Source organism: Ursus maritimus, unplaced genomic scaffold, assembly GCF_017311325.1.
Source record: "Ursus maritimus isolate PB19 unplaced genomic scaffold, ASM1731132v1 scaffold_22, whole genome shotgun sequence".
In the NCBI taxonomy this organism is placed as follows: Eukaryota; Metazoa; Chordata; class Mammalia; order Carnivora; family Ursidae; genus Ursus; species Ursus maritimus.
Genome location: NW_024424675.1, coordinates 19,389,373 through 19,405,473, shown reverse-complemented (window position 1 = coordinate 19,405,473; position 16,101 = coordinate 19,389,373).

Sequence of the window (16,101 nt, the reverse complement as noted above, 5' to 3'; positions counted from 1 at the left end):
GCTACACTCATTCATTGACTACTTTCACACTATGATGGCAGAAACGTTGCAGAAAGCTGCAACAGAGACCATTTGACTTGCAGAGTCTAAAATATTTGTTCCATGGGTTTTTACAGAAGTAGTTGGCCAACTCCTGATCTAGACCTTTAGGACTCCAGCCGGAGTATCCAGATACCACCCAGTACCTGAGACACAAGCTAACCACTGGCCTGCTTCTGCTTGACCCTGAGATTTGCCCTCTAGGGTCTGTTGTGCCCAAGACACAAAAGGCAAGGAGGAGACCCCATGTCTTCGGTGGCCTTTTCCACCCGTGGCTTCAGTGACCCACATGGGCCCTGGCACTGCTGGCTTCCTTAGACCACACACCAGATGGGTACTGGCAGGGGAGGCCTGGTTGACCTTTATAAGGTCAGTGTAGCTTATCCAGCACTTGGACCAAGCCCTATGGGTGCCCAGAAATACTTGTAATTAAAGTTCACAAGGTTCGATAAGTGAACACAGAGGTGTATGGCCGCCATTCAAACACAAGTCCTCGCATTTATCAGAGCCAGAGCTGCTGCCCATTTGTCACCATTCACCTGAACTTGCTCAGATACCACCAGAGGAAAGCAAACAGAATCCTAGTTTCTTTCCCCAACTCCCATGCGGTAGACATGGTCTGGAAACCCCCAAAATAAGAAAGCCTTTCAGGGACTATGGGCCATCCCTCAGCATTCATGTGAGGAAGCAGGTACAGGCAGAGGGCTGGTAGTTCTCACAGTGCCTAGCACCCAGCCTCCTTCAGGCCCTGCCCCTGAGGACAGTGGCGTCCCTCTGCAAGCTGATAGTAGGTCATCTTCTCCGGGGCACTGAGCCCAGGCACAGGACAATGCAGTCCTTGGTTTCAGGCGCTCAGGGTAACTTCCGAGGTGAGAGCTGATGGGTGCACATTATGGGCCATGGATCGAGGCAACGGTGCCCATAGCCTTGGGCTTTGTGGTGAGAAGGGGACCATCTGGTGAAGTGTTTGGTGAGCTGGGGAAGTCCAGTTTCATCCTTGCTAAAGTCCCCACCCTTCCGCACCAGGATTCTGACACAAGCTGTCTGTTCTCAGGGAAGGCTATGTCCTCCTTTCTTGAGGCTCTTTGGGCTGCTTTTCCTTCACGGCTGGTGTTCAATGTCCTGCATGGGGCTGGAAGGCCACTGCTGATGCCAGTGTGTCACGTAGAGCCACCCATAAACTGGGCTTCGGTTTATCCTTCACCCACAGCCCTCTTACTGGTATGGACACAGATAGGCAGCTTACTGGTACCTTCAGGGTTGAATCACACCCAACCCCATCTGTACCTGCGTCTAACAGGTCATAGAGGGCTGGTAGGTGCACACGTGAGCTATGAGAGCCTGCGTGGTCCAGGCTGCAGAATTACGTGGTATCCCACGGAAGAATGCCTAATCTCCAATAGAACCCTAATCGTTAACCTGATGGCCTCAAAAATCCCAGGGCCGCCTCTGATTTTTACCTCAAATTCCAAATATGCTTTGGGTCCCCTATACACAATGTGAGCTTGGACCTCTTAGAGAATCTTCTCTTGCTCAAGGTCCCACTTGAGCATAGCAGATTTGAGGGCTACCCAATAAATGCATTTGGCGGGCAATACCCAAACCTAAGAGCTTTCACCAAGATTTGAAGAGGGCTACCTACCATGGTTTGTGCCCTGTGAGGGTAGATTGAGGGACAAGTGCAATTTGTGTCTCACCTAGGGGGAGAAGTATGCCGACCCCAGGAACTTCGCTGGGGAGGCAATTTTTCCCCTGGGTTTAACACCCCAGTCAAGCATAGGTGTTTTACACCTGGATTCCTGCCCCTTCCAATTCTCCAAGATAAGCAACATGACATCAGTGAAGTGGACCACCATGTTGTCCTGGGGTGGGTGGTCAAGGTCTTAAGGATTAGGTTGTGCAAAACTATAGAGTTGTTGGGGCGCCTGGCTGGCTCAGACGGTGGATTGTGGGAATCTTGGCTTTGGGGTTGTAAGTTCAAGCCCCACGTTGGGTGTAGAGATTACTTAAAAATAAAATCTTTAAAAACAAAAAACTGCACCTGGGTGACTCAGTCGGTTAAATGTCTGCCTTCCATTCGGTTCAAAATCCCAGGGTCCTGAGATCAAGCCCCGCATCGGGCTCCTTACTCATCAGGAAGCCTGCTTCTCCCTCTCCCTCTGTCTGCAGCTCCTCTTGCTTGTGCTCTCTCTCTCTCTCTGTCAAATGAATAAGTAAAATCTTTGAAAACAAAAAACTGCAGAGTTGTTCACCTCTTGGACTGGGCGGCAATGGTATACTGTTGCTGGGTGAAAGCAAGCTGCTTGGGACAGGAAAAGAGAAGAGTGCCTTTGCCACGTGAACAGGCACTGGGTGCCTCCTTGATCTCTTCCATCAAGGAGACCACACTAGACCTGAGTAAGCTTAAGGTCATTCCCCATACCTTTCCAGTGAAGTCCAAGTTTTCTGTGTGGAATAGAGTTACGAGTACCCGATATTCCCTGAAATCTTTGGGGGGCTCGCCCTGAACTTAACCCCGTGGTTATGTCCCTGCCCAAGCACAGAGGCGAAAGGCTCCCTGGGAAACAAGCCCCGCTGACGCTGACGGCTGAAATCAGGGCAGTTCTGAATTCTGGCAGGGAGTCAAGCCTGGAACTCTCTTGCCTAATAGGAAATCAAAATAGGAAATCAAAAGTAATATTTAAAACCCCAAATCCTGAGACCAGCATTTCTCTCGTTGGCTGCTTCGATGAGTAGTTCCTCAGTGCAGGTAAGTAAGTGCATAATCCGTAAATGTGTGCATCCCTGTCCAGAAACAGACCACGGCGGGGGGTGCTGGGGGGCTCAGTCTTAGGTTAAGCTCGGGTCAGGATCCTGGGATCCTGCGATCCAGTCCCACATCAGGCTCCTTGCTCAGCGGAGAGTCTGCTTCTCCTTCTGCCTCTGCTGCTCCTGCTGCTTGTGCTCTCTCTGTCAAATAAATAAATACAATCTTAAAAAGAGAAAGAAAAAAAAAGGAAAAAAGAAAAAGAAAAAAAGAAAGAAAGAAAGAAAAGAAAGAAAGAAAGAAAGAAAGAAAGAAAGAAAGAAAGAAAGAAAGAGAGAAAGAAGGAAAGAAAGGAAGAAGGAAGGAAGGAAGAAAAAGAGAAGAGAAGAGAAAGAAACAGAACATGGTCCAATTCATTGTTCCTTTTCCAAGGCTTCGAGACCGAGAACCTGTAAGTTCAGCACACTGTGCGCCACAAGAGGGCCCACTAAGGCGACAAGGTCAGAGCCGCACGGGCCCCACCCTCGCCGGTCCTCCTCCGCGGCGCTGTAACCCACAGCGCCCATCATCTTCCCCAAACGTTTTGGCATTTCCCCCCTTGCGGAGGGAAAAACACAGGTAAGTGGTTGAAAGTCTCCGGGAAGTTGTGGGGTTTTTTTTTATAATGTTTATTTTGTTATATTAGTCACCATACAGTACATCCCCAGTCGGGAAGTTGTGTGCTATTTCACACTTTTTTTTTTTTCTCTTTTGAACGCCGCCCCCGCCCCCCGTCCCGGGGGAGAGAGATGGTCCAGCAGTGGGATTTGGTGTTCTCCGGGTGGGTGGTCAAGGCCTCGTGAGTCTGATCTAAATGTCACTCCTGGCTCGCGCACCTTTGCCCACCGCTGCCCAACACCAAGCCCACAAGTGCCAGTGCCACTGTCGGAACGGCAGGGCCCGGGCAGGAGGGCCAGAGGTGCCCCGGAAGCTGAGGGAAAACGTGGGTTCACCCTTCATCTGGCCATAAAAACAAATCTTGCCGGAGACTCCCAGGTCACTGCCGTAATGGNNNGGAAGCCGGCTGGAGAGGAAGCCTGGGAGCCTGGTGTGCACACCTCCAGCCGCCTGTGGAACAATCTAGAAGCACTGTTTCTCACAACTTACACTATTTAGAGCAAGATAGGCAGAAATGTTTAGCGGGGACTTTTTGAAAATAAGGTGAAATGAACTTTGAGACAGTAATAGACTCTGACAATTAGGGATTTATATTTTCTGAAATTCTCTAAAAATTAATAGTTACATCACACACTTGTGGGTTTTGTGTTTAAGAGGGTGGGGGAGGGGCAGAGGAAAAGGGGGAGAGACTCTTAAACAGGCTGTACGCCCAGCGCAGAGCCCAACATGGGGCTCGATCTCACAACCCTGAGATCATGACCTGAACTGAAATCAAGAGTCGGATGCTTAACTGACTGAGCCACCCAGGTGCCCCTTGTCATTTTGATTCTAGCCACTCTGACAGGTGTGAGGTGATACCTCATTTGTAGGTTTGGTTTGCTTTTCCCTGATGATGAGTGATGTCGAGCATCTTTTCCTGTGTCTGTTGGCCATCATTTTTCTTTGGAAAAACGTTCACATCCTCTGCTCATTTTTAATCTGATTATTTGGTGTTTTTTTATGTTGCTGTTGTTGTTGTTATTTTAATGAAAAACTAGAGAACGGCATCAGATCATACCATGGACCAAGAATTACTTGCCAAATACAGTCAAATTGGGAAAGAATTGCTAGAAGAGGCCAAGATCTGACCTGCAGCTCCCCTTACCTCCAGCAGAGGGCAGTCTTATCAAGACGGTGACAGGGCCTCCAAAGTAAAATGCGACCGCTGTTGTCCGGGACTCAGGATGGTTGAACTTCACAATGGTGTTGTGGAGAAATACACATTCAGTAGAAACCGTGCTTTGATTTTTGGATGTTGCTCTTCTGTCAGGCCAGCGACACGCAGTCCGATACTCTCGTGCTTCTGGGCAGCAGCTGCAAGTATTCCCCTCGCTCAGAGGTTTCGGTGCCGTCTGGGTGCTTCGGGTTTGCTGTCACCTTTGCCACCATTTCTGCAGCCGTGGCATCAGGGGGCGGGGAGCGGAAAGAGGGGACTTCCTCACTCTCTCTGACTTTCCCTACTCCTCAAACCAGGGAGGACTTCTGTTGGAATAATTGCTGTCCGCACCTGGTGCACGCTCTGCGTCCTGGCTGGGCAATGCCAGAGGGGCATAAAATGGTCCGCTCATCGCCAGTTCCCCGGAACTGCCATGCACATTTCATCGCCCTCACACGGGCTCTCCATGCATCCCGTCCGGAATTACAGCCTACTAGCATTCCATGGGAGAGTCAGGGTGGAGTCTACTTGTTTCACTGTCTGCAGAACAAGAAACTTCTTTTGTTTTAAACTTTTTAGCTGAAATATACATACTTAAAAATGCACAACTCTTAAATATTTAGCTAGTTTTCACAAAGTAAGCATACTGCAAAATCAACACCAGATCAAGAAATTGAAGCGTCTGGGGTGCCCGGGTGGCTCAGTCGGTTAAGTGTCTGACTCTTGATTTCAGCTCAGGACGTGATCTCAGCGGGGTGGGATCCAGTTTGACAGTGGCTCCATGCTCAGTGGGGAGTCTGCTTCTCCCTCTGCCTCTGCCCCTGCTCCTGTGTGCTCGCTCTCTGTCTCTCTCTTAAATAAAAAATATTTTTTAAAAAAGATTTGACACAGAGAGAGAGAGAGAGAGAGCAGAGAGCCCCATGTGGGACTTGATCCCAGGACCCCGGCAGGCGCTTAACTGACTGAGCAACCCCAGGTGCCCCAAATAAATAAATAAATAAATAATCTTTAAAAAAACCGAAGCACCTCTCATGCCTTCTCGAGCAAGACCTCCTGACAAGAGCCCCTCTCCTCTCACTTCTTTCTTTGTGTGTGTTAAAGACTGTATTTATTGGGGGGGGGGGGGGGCGCGCAGAGGGAGAGGGAGAAGCAGCCTCCCGGTTGAGCTGGGAGCCTGTCTGGGACTTGATCCCGGGGCTCGATCCCAGGACCCTGAGATCATGACCTGAGCTGAAGGCAGACGCTTAACGACTGAGCCCCCCAGGTGCCCCTCCTGCACTTCTAACCCAAGTTGAGCGTGACTCTCTTTGAACCTCATATACATGAAATCACACCTCTCTATTCATACCCGTTCTTCCACTTCACACAATGACTGTGGATGTTTTCACACGTAGCATGAACACACTTTATGGTGCTCTGTTGTGTAAATTTATTTAGTTCACTTTGCTGTCGATGGACAGCTGGTTTCCAGTCTGGGGCTGTTAGAAATGGTGCCGCGGCGATAAGCACTCCCGGACGTCTTCTGATGCTCCGGCGTATGTTTCTGGAGTGGAAGTGCTGGGTCACGTGCTAAGTACATGTTCAGCTTTAGTAACCCTGCCAGACATCTCCCAAGTCCTTGTGCCAGTTCACACTCCCGCCAGCGTGCAGGTTCCTGCCGTTATGTACTCACGTGGTAACGCCAGCCTTTTAAATGTTAGCTATTCTTGCGGGGCGTGTGTCTCCTGATGATTTTAATTTGAATTTCCCCAATAACTAATAGGATAAGTCCCTTTTTGTTTTTATTGGACAATGTATAGCTTCTTTTAATTTTTTATAAGATTTTATCTATTTGAGAGAGAGAGCATGAGCAGGAAGGAGAGAAAGAGGGAGAGAGAATCTCAAGCAGACTCTGTGCTGAGCTCAGGGCCCAACGGGGTGCTCGATCATATGACCCCAAGATCATGACCTGAGCCAAAACCAAGAGTCGGGTGTTCAATGGACTGAGCCACCCAGGCGCCCCTGTACAGCTTCTTTTCGAAAAAAAAAAATTTTTTTTAAGTTTATTTAAGTAAAGTCTACACCCAGCATGGGGTTTGAACTCATGACCCCCACATCAAGAGCTCTTCCCACCGGGCCAGCCAGGAACCCCTGGACAATTGTATAGCTTCTTTTGTGATTTTCTCTTGGCTCATTTGTCTTTTTTAGTTGATTTGTAGGAGTTCACTTTAGATCGTGACGATGAACCCTTTGTTGAGCACGTGTACTGTGCTGATAAGAACGGTTTGATCCACAGGGATCTTGGGGATGTACTAATTGGTCATAGGTTTCCCAGGACTGAAATAATCGGGAAGCCCACGAAGATCCCACTTATTCTAAATGACCAAACCATTCTGTCTGCGGTGAATTGGGGTCTAACGTGAGCCACTGCAATATACACCCTAGGCCCTTACCCAGTTACCAGACCTGTTTTCATTCATGGACCAGAGCCACTGGGATAAAGGAAAAACCCTGCAATAACATTGTATATTTGTAGTATAAATCTTCCTCCTAGCGTTTGCCAAAGAGACCTGTTACCTGTGTAACTGGAGTAGGGAAGGAAAAATACTTAGACTTTCCTGGAATTTCTGGGTACACTAATCCCTGGGGACTCAGAGTTCCACTGGGGCCCACTGATCAGAGCCAAGGCTTGGGGCAGTCAGAAGATGAGTAGGACCTAGGAAGCAGGAAGTAGCCTCATGCCTTTATAAAATATATGTGTGTTGGCGGGTGAGTGATAAATCCCATGAAAACACAAAGGCTTGCCATGTCATTGACATTTCTGGGAATCACTGGTCTGGGGCATGCTGGGATGTCCTGTCCAAAGTGAGAAAATTCTCACGCTGTCCTGATAGGGAAAGCTAAACATACAAAAACTCCTGAATTGGGACGCCTGGGTGGCTCAGTTGGTTAAGCGTCTGCCCTCGGCTCAGGTCATGATCTCAGGGTCCTGGGATGGAGCCCCATGTTGGGCTCCTTGCTCAGTGGGGAATCTGCTTCTCCCTCTGTCTGCCCTCCCCCTGCCTGTGCTCTCTCTCTCTCTCTCTCTGACAAATAAATAAAAACAATCTTAAAAAAAAAAAAAAAAACAAGGAGCACCTGGGTGGCTCAGTGGTTAAGCGTCTGCCTCTGGCCCAGGTCATGATCGCAGGGTCATGAGATCAAGCGCTGCGTCCAGCTCCTTGCTCAGTGGGGAGCCTGCTTCTCCCTCTGCCTCTGGCCCTGCTTGTGCTCTCTCACTCCCGCTCTGTGCTCTTTCTTTCTCTGTCTCAAAAAAACCAAACCAAAACAAAAAAACAAAAGAAAACCCCCGCACACAACTTTAAAAAAAGATAATAAATAAAAAAATAAAAAATTAAAATTAAAATAAAAAACACCAAAGTCCTTAAAAAAAAAACACAAAAAAAACTCTTGAATCTAGCAATTCCACTGCAGGTGTATACCCAAAAGAAAGGATGCTTATATCTGTCAATAGAAGAATGTTCACAGAAGCTTTATGCATCATAGCTAGAAACTGAAAACAACCCAAAAGTCCACCAACAGAGTAATGGACAAACAGATTCTAGTAAATTCTTACAACTGAATACTATTCGGCCGTAACAAAGAATTGAGCCACTGCTGTCTGCAACCGCTCGGGTGAGCCTCTGTGAGATTGTGCAGAGCCGAGGAAGCCCGAACTCTACGATTACATGTAGATGGGTTCAGAACAGGCGAAATTAGTCAATCACGATACTCGGGTATGATACTGGGCTAGCGGCCGTCGCAGAATGCTGAACGGGAGTGTGCACGGCGAGTCTCTTGGGGTGCTGGGCATCGTGCTGTTTTCATAGTGTATCAACAGGTCAAAATCCATTGAACTGCACACGTAAGATTTGTGCGCTTTATGTAAATTTTACTCTGGTAAATAAAAGTGAAGGAAAAATATTTCCCATCACGAGGACAAGAGGACATAGTGAGAAGTGACTGCATAGCTTCGTTGGCCATGAAAGTAGAGACGGCATCACAGGAATGTCTTTATATAAATATGTGTGTGGCTTTTACAGTTAACTACCCGCCAAAAATAACGGACAAATTGCTATGCCTTGCACCTTTTTATCCCTGAAAAGGGGACGCAGTGTGCAGTGACCTTCTGGATTTTGGAGTCCATGCTGGCCGCGCTTGAATGTGCTTCTCTGACCCATTTGCCAGAACCAGAAAGGCTGTGGGCTCTGAGAGTCGTCTAGGGCAAGAAGCCACCACAGGCGATCCAGCTGGGGGTCAGGCAAGTCTGCCTTTTAGGGCTTATGACGCAGAGGGTCCCCTCATGCTCAAGAGTGCACATCGATCAGAATGCTGGGGAAGCCTGCGGCCAGCTCCAGTGGGATCTCACATCAGAAGCCCTAGGGTTTGGTTTTATTATTTTATTTTATTATTTTATTTTATTTATTTTATTTATTTATTCATTCATTTAATCACAGGTTGTTTTGAAGTGGAAGAAAACTTGAACTGAAAGATGGACTGATATTCCAGCCTACAAGTTATTAATCTTAGTAGTAAAAATATTATATATTTTTTCATTTATCTCTTCAAATGGGAACCACATCAGCCCCTCCCTCCAGAGAAGAATAAGTTAAAGTAAACTCGTGCACAACGATCATCAGGATAATGAATATGAACATAGAATTACTCACTAATACAGGTGGGTTGAGGTGACCATCCACTTTCCAGACACGTAATTGATCCTGAAGTTTTACCATTTGGTGTTACATATCCTGATTTACACTGATATTGTGTTTGTTTATTCAAGGGATATGCAAATTCATATTCGGAAAAAAATCCATTTTCAATTGTTGTCTCTGATTTTAAACATCTTTCTGAAAGGGAGAAAGTATAAGGAAAAGATAAGCATATAAAAAAGATAAGCATATAAATAAACATTTTTTACAGACTCAAATAATATAACAATATAAAAAATAAGGAGTCATTTATAAATGAAAACCCAGAAAAATCCAAATCAACCAAATTCTTGTGACAGAGAAAATAAGCTATGTGTTTCCGAAGATATTAAATCAAGATAGTTCTTTAAAATTTTTTGGAATGAGGAAGGAATATATAGAATACTCAGAATCCCTTCTAGGAAATTACTAGAAATTTGTTTGTCTAATGGATCTGGAATCCTACAGCATGCCAGAACTCTACTGGCAAAGGATCTTTTCCAGGCACCTGTTTTAAATATTGCATACGTAGGATCTCTTTAGCAACACCAACATTCAGTTAACTAATTGGGGTATCTCAGATCAGGTGATGATCTCAGACCATCTGCCACCATAGCTACTACAACTTTGAGAATTTGAAATGTTTGTCATCATAACTGGATGCGGAAAGAGAGCACATGCGTGTACAAGGGAGTGGAGGGGCAGAGGGAGAAGAGAGAGAATCGTAAGCAGGCTCCACGCCCAGCGTGGAACGGACGTGGGGCTCAATCTCACAACCCTGAGATCATGACTGGAGCTGAAATCAAGAGTCAGACACTTAACCAACTGAGCCACCCAGGTGCCCAGAAGTCCCTAGGGTTTTAAAACAAAGCTATAACCCTTTTTGATAAGTCATAGCTCCGTTGGGAAAACAGATCTTTCCCAGTCCCCCAGCCCTGTTAGAGACTGCCTGATGTTGTGACTCAAAGAATGTATCAGTTAGCTTATCCTGGTAACAAACCACCCCAAACCTCAATAAATATATATTACTGCTCATTAGTCTATGTCCGCACGATTTTTTTGCTCCTGGCTGGGCTCACTCATGCATGTGTGGTCAGCTGTGGGTCAGAGAGCAGCGTGTGCAGAGGAACTCTTCCTGAACCCATGCCCCATCCTCAATGTCTATTTGTGATCTCGTGGGGAGTCTTACGTGGACCAAAGAGGGGGAAATGGAGTCCTGTTTTCAGACGGCTCATGATCCAGATGGCAGCTGGCTGTGGTGTTGGTGTCTTGCTCACGGGTGGCCCTGAAGGACAGGAAGGAGATGACTTTGCCCAGCCAGCCGTCCTTCAAACACAGCATCACAACCACTTTACCTGGAACTAGAGAGAGACAGCCAGAGGGACGGACAAGTAGCTTCTGACTTGGCTGCATGATAAGGGACTCGGCCGCAATATGGTGGGAGGGACAGTGACATGGAGAGCTGTGGGAGAGCATGCGGGAGAACTTGTCAGAACAGACCTGACATTGGAGAAGATTTGTGTCCCTGTGGCAAGCTCCCCGAAAGGACATAGGGTAGAGGTGGCTGTCAGTAACCAGGTGATCAAGGTGATTCCGTGCCCGTCCGTGTCAGGCATCCCCTAGCCCCATCCACCCCAGGTCTTGCTCATTGGACTATGGAAGAGCGTGGGCCTGGGGGCAGGGGTTGCAGCTGTGTGTGGGCCCAGCCACACAGACGTCCCTTCAGTGGGGCTGACCCGGCTGCCATCGCGGCTGAGAGCCTAACCCAACGGCCGCAGAGACCAGTGCCAGCACCGACAGCCAGTGACGCGCTGGACGCCTCATCCAGCAGGACGGAGAGCCCGCCGAAGTGCTTGTGACCCAGGAACTCCATCTCCAGGAGAAGAAAGAGGGCTGTGGGCTGCCTGGTCTTACCGTGCACCTGTCCAAGCAGTGGGGCTCGGAGCACACCCAGAACAGCCTGCTGAAGGCCGGCTTATAGTGCTGGCCCCGAGACCACCCCAGGGGGTGCATTCTGTTCTGAATCTGCAACCAGGGTGTGGGGTGCTCTCCCCACCACAACGGCGTGGAGAGAACGGTCAGCCTCAACCACGAAAAGTCACTCCTGAGCCGTCCTCAGAGGCCACCCGACATGAGCAGCTGCTCCCTGGGGCTGCTGCCCTTCTTTGTCGCTCAGAGATTCCCATCAGAACGGCTCAGCCACCCTGGCACAGGAACAGAGAAGGCAGCTTCGGCCTCCTAGACCAAGCTTACGCGGGACACGTGCGTGCACCATCTCGAAATCCCCTCGGCCCTGCCCTTCCTCCCACCGCCGCTGGGGGGCCGTTCCCCCGCAGGCCAGCTCCACACCTGGACCATCAGGCAGCCCTGGCACTCGGGTGGCCGTGACCCTGCTCACCTCTGTGGTTTTTAAGATTCCTGCTCTACAGCATTCTATTTCGATCTTTTTTTTAAAAAGGATTTTATTTTTGGGTCATCTCTACACCCGATGTGGGACTCGAACTCACAACCCCGAGATCAAGAGTCCCATGCTCCACTGACTGAGCCAGCCGGGCGCCCTTATTTTATCTTTATTTGTATTCCAGTACAGTGGAATGTAGTGTTACAGTGGTTTCGTGCACAATAGAGTGATTCAACAATTCTATACATTACTCAGAGCTCGTCATGATAAAGGTCCTTTTTTTTTTTTTAAGATTTTCATTTATTTCTTTGAGAGAGAGCACAAGCGGAGGGAGGGGCAGAGGGAGAACCAGACTCCCCATGGAGCAGGGAGCCCCATGTGGGGCTCGATCCCAGGACCCTGAGATCATGACCTGAGCCGGAGGCAGACGCTTAACTGACTGAGCCACCCAGGCGCCCCACCTCTTACTTTTAAAACATTTTGTTCACCCCAATAAGAACCTTACTGTCCATTTACAGTTAATCCCCATTTCTACCCTTGGCAACCGCTTACCAAGCCCTTCTTGCACAAAGAGCTAAGATTATAAGGGAATCTTGAAGAGAAGTGTACCCAGCACCGTGGAGTGATGGCAACAGGCGGGGGGGGAACGAGACCTGTGGTTTGGAGAACACAAAGGTCCAAAAGGAAACCTGACAGTGGCCACAGGACGTGATGAAACAGACAGTGGCACAGTTGGCAAGTGGGTTTCCAACCTGGAGTCTTAAGAGGGACCCATTTCCTCTTTATTTTTGCTTTTGTGTCCCTTGCCTCAGGAGACATATCTAGAAAAATGTTGCTACGGCTGATGTCAGAGAGATTCCTGCCCGTGTTTTCTCCCAGGATTTTTATGGTTTCAGGTCTCACATTTAGCTCTTTAACCCATTTTGAGTTTATTTTTGTGTCTGGTGTAAGAAGGTGGTCTAGTTCCATTACTTTGCGTGTAGCTGTTCGGTTTTTCCAACACCATTGGTTGAAGAGACTATTTTTTTCCCATAGCATATTCTTGCCTCCTTTGTCAAAAATTAATGGACCATATAATTGCGGGTTTATTTCTGGGCTCTCTATTCTCTTCCATTGGTCTATGTGTCTGTTTTTGTGCCAGTACCGTACCGTTTTGATCACTATAGTTTTGTAGTATATCTTGAAATCTGGGTTTGTGATTCCTTCAGTTTTGTTCTTCTTTTTCAGGGTTGCTTTGGCTATGAGAGGCCCTTTGTAGTTCCAACCACATTTTAGGATTATTCTTGTTCTGTGAAAAATGCTATTTTTATAGGGATTGCATTAAGTCTGTAGACTGCCTTGGGTAGTATGGACATGTTGACAATCCATGTCCTTCCAGTCCATGAGCATGGACTATCCCTTCATTTGTTTGTGTCGTCTTCGTGTTTTCCTATCGGTGTTTTACAGTTTTCATAGTATACGCCCCCACCGCGTTGGTGCAGCCCACTGTCATCCCTCGAGGGAATGGCTCCAGGAGCTTCGTCCCTGGCTTCTACCTGCTTCTTCCCTGCTTCTACCTTTGCCCTGCAGTCTTTTCACAATGGCCAACGTTGTCCTATAACAGGTAAATCTAATCCCGTCACTCCTCTATGCAGAGCCCTCCTGGATCCTCATTTCATTTGGCCCCATGTGACCCCATCCCACATGACCGTTCTGACCCCAGGACTTTGGTCACTCTGCTCCCACCCCTCTGGCCTTGCTGCTGCTCCTTGAACATGCCATACACATTTCCCGCTCAAGACCTGTGCCCTTGGGATTTCCTCTGTCTAGAAAACCCCCTTCCATGACAGGCTGAACCCTAAAATGACCCCTGTGATTCTTACTCCTGGTAGCCACACCTTTGTGTAATCTCCTGTTGTATATGGATAGGAGATGTAACTTTACTTATTTTAGAGAGAGAGTGTGTGCACGAGAGCAGGGGGACGGGCAGAGGGAGAGGGAGGGAGAGAATCCCAAGGAGACTCCGAGCTGAGTATGGAGCCTGACATGGGGTTTGATCCTGTGACCCATGAAATCATGACCCAAGCTGAAATCAAGAGTCAGAAGCTCAACTGACCGAGCCACCCAGGCACCCCAAGGACATGTAACTTCCTTCTAACCGATAGAAGATTATGGCAAAAATGATGAGGTATCACTCCCATGATTATACTACATTATAAGGTAAATGTGAAGGAATTTTGCAGATGTACTCAAGGCCCCAATTACCCAAATTAACCAGTTTTGCTCTGAGTTAAAAGACGGGTGGATATTTCACTATGTGGTACACCTGAAACTAACATGACATTGTGTGTCAACTATACTCAAATAAAAATACCTTAAGAAAAAAAGAAAGAAAAAGAACAACAAGAATATCAGTCTTGGTGGGCCTGGCCTAATCAGGTGACCCCTTTTAAAGAGGCTTCCCAATGCTCAAAGACTTGAAGCACTAGAGAGTCTCTCTCCCTCTGGTGCTGGCCTCGAAGAAGCAAGCCATGAGTTCTACAGCTGCAAGGAACTGAATTCTGCCAACAATCTCCCAGGCTCCAGAATGGAATGCAGTCTGGCTGACACCTGGACATGACCCCTGCTAGACCCTGAGCAGAAGACCCAGCTGAGCCTTGCCCAGGCCCACAGAAACTGTGGGGTAATAAGTGGGTGCTGCTTTAAGCTGCCAAACTTGTGGTGATTTGTTATGTAGCAAGAGAAAACAAGTCCGCCTTTCAGACAGCCGTCTGACTTCTTTCCTTAGGTCCTTTAAGTGTCACCTGTCACCTTCGCAAGAGGCCTGCACTGACACCCCGAGAAAAATGACAACATGCCCCCCTTTTTCTCCATTGCACTGACTACCTCCTAACCTACTGAGGTATGTTTATTGTTTGATGCTTCCCCCACTCTACTCGAATATAAGCCCCCACGAGCAGGGAATTTTGTCCGTCTGGTTTACTGGCCTTGCGAGCGTCTGCCCTGGGCCCCCGTTCGTCTTCAGACGAGGAGTCCTTGAACAGCTGACGGAGTGCCAGCCCCGTGGGGGCCATTGTGCTAAGGTAATTTATGTGCATGTGTTAACTGGGGTGAGGTCAGTGTGCCCCAAGGACAGGCAGCAGGCCTTTCTGGGGCTGCCCCAGGGGTCAAGCCCTTGGCCTTCTAGCCCGGCAATGCCAATGAGCTGATTTGCGAGAAACAAGACGAGCTGCTGATGGGTAATCAGGTCAGCCTGACCAGCTCCCCAGGGCCGGGCAGCTGACATGACTGGCTCAGGGTCAGCCGGGCCTTGTGACCTGTCCAGCCCCAGCGGCCGCAGCCCACTCTTTGATGGCCGGGGGCCATCCCAAGTCTCCTCTTCCCGAGGGTGACATCTAGGGACCGGCCCCGATGAATGTGCTCCTCTGACACTGGCCTCCTGTCTCCTGTGCCATTGCAAGCTGGGCTCCCCCCGGGGAGCACGCCGAGATGGAGTTTAACCTGCGGTTTATTACAAAGGCCCTGGGGACCCACAACGGTGGAAGCAAAGGGGTAGAAAAGGGACTAGGTGGAGGGAGAGCTTCCACGCGGGCCTCAGTTGACCCTATGGGGGGTTCAGAGCGGAAACAGTCCGTCATCGTTGCCCACCACGGGACCAGACCCGGTATTGGATATGAGCCACGGAGAAGGGTGTGACTGCCAAGACTGCCCACTCATCACACTACCAGCAGCTGGAGGGCAAGTCCCTTCTTTATCATTTTTTTATTGATTGATTGATTGATTGACGGAATCTCTACACCCAATGTGAGGCTCAAACTCATGACCCTGAGATCACGACCTGAGCGGAAACCAAGAGTGGGACTGAGCCGTTGGCAGGTCCCTTCTTGAAGGACGACTGGCTCTGAGCATCTCCCGGTTCAGGCTCTTTCATTTGTAATTATTTTCATTTTAAGATATATTAAAAATGCAGGGCGCCTAGGTGGCTCAGTCGGTTAAGCGTCTGCCTTCGGCTCAGGGCGTGATCTCAGGGTCCTGGGATCCTGCATCGGGCTCCCTGCTCAGCAGGGAGTCTGTTTCTCCCTGGGCCTCTGCCCTGCTGCCCCCCCTCGTGCGCATGTGCACATGTGCGCTCTCTCTCTCTCTAATAAATAAATAAAATCTTAAGAAAGAGATACATTAAGAATGCAAAAAAAAAGCGCTCTTTAAAATCCATAAAACAAAAGACATAAGATTACAAAAGAAACCAAGTGTATATATATTAAGGTATCAAAATGTTAAAACAAATTTGTGATATAGTCACAAATATGCTTCTTTATTTAAGGCACCAGATTTTAAAAATATAAATAAATAAATAAATAAATAAATAAATAAA